Genomic DNA, 447 nt, shown 5'->3' with positions numbered 1-447 from the left:
GCTGCACAAACACCCTTTTCCAAGCCAGGCAAAGAAACAGCTAAAGGACAAATCCTGGCAACCCCAGACGCTCCATCCCTTTGCCAGCGTTCAATTTGTCAACTTCCTATTCGCAGAAATCGAGCAAAATGCCTCGTCTCTTGCAACATTAACTCTTGCGAATCACGTCGCTTTGTTCTCAAATAGAGCTTAAACAATTTTCACGTTTTCTTTTTCGATTTCATGGAGCTAAATTGCTTTTACAAAATGCTATGGGAGTCACTGTTGGTTATAGAATAACTTTATATTGGTCTCGTTTTATTTGTTAAATAAAAAAAACTGATATTGGTCTTTTGCGCAAATCTGCATATGATAGTTATAATTAAAGAGAGAATATTAATGTAGTCTCCCTGTTTTCATGTTCCGTATATACATCAACAAACATCCTTCACAATGCCAGATACATAA

This window comes from Penaeus monodon, chromosome 28 (genome assembly GCF_015228065.2).
Source record: "Penaeus monodon isolate SGIC_2016 chromosome 28, NSTDA_Pmon_1, whole genome shotgun sequence".
Classification (NCBI taxonomy): Eukaryota; Metazoa; Arthropoda; class Malacostraca; order Decapoda; family Penaeidae; genus Penaeus; species Penaeus monodon.
The sequence above is the reverse complement of the archived record's forward strand: the minus strand, read 5'-3'. Positions refer to the sequence as shown.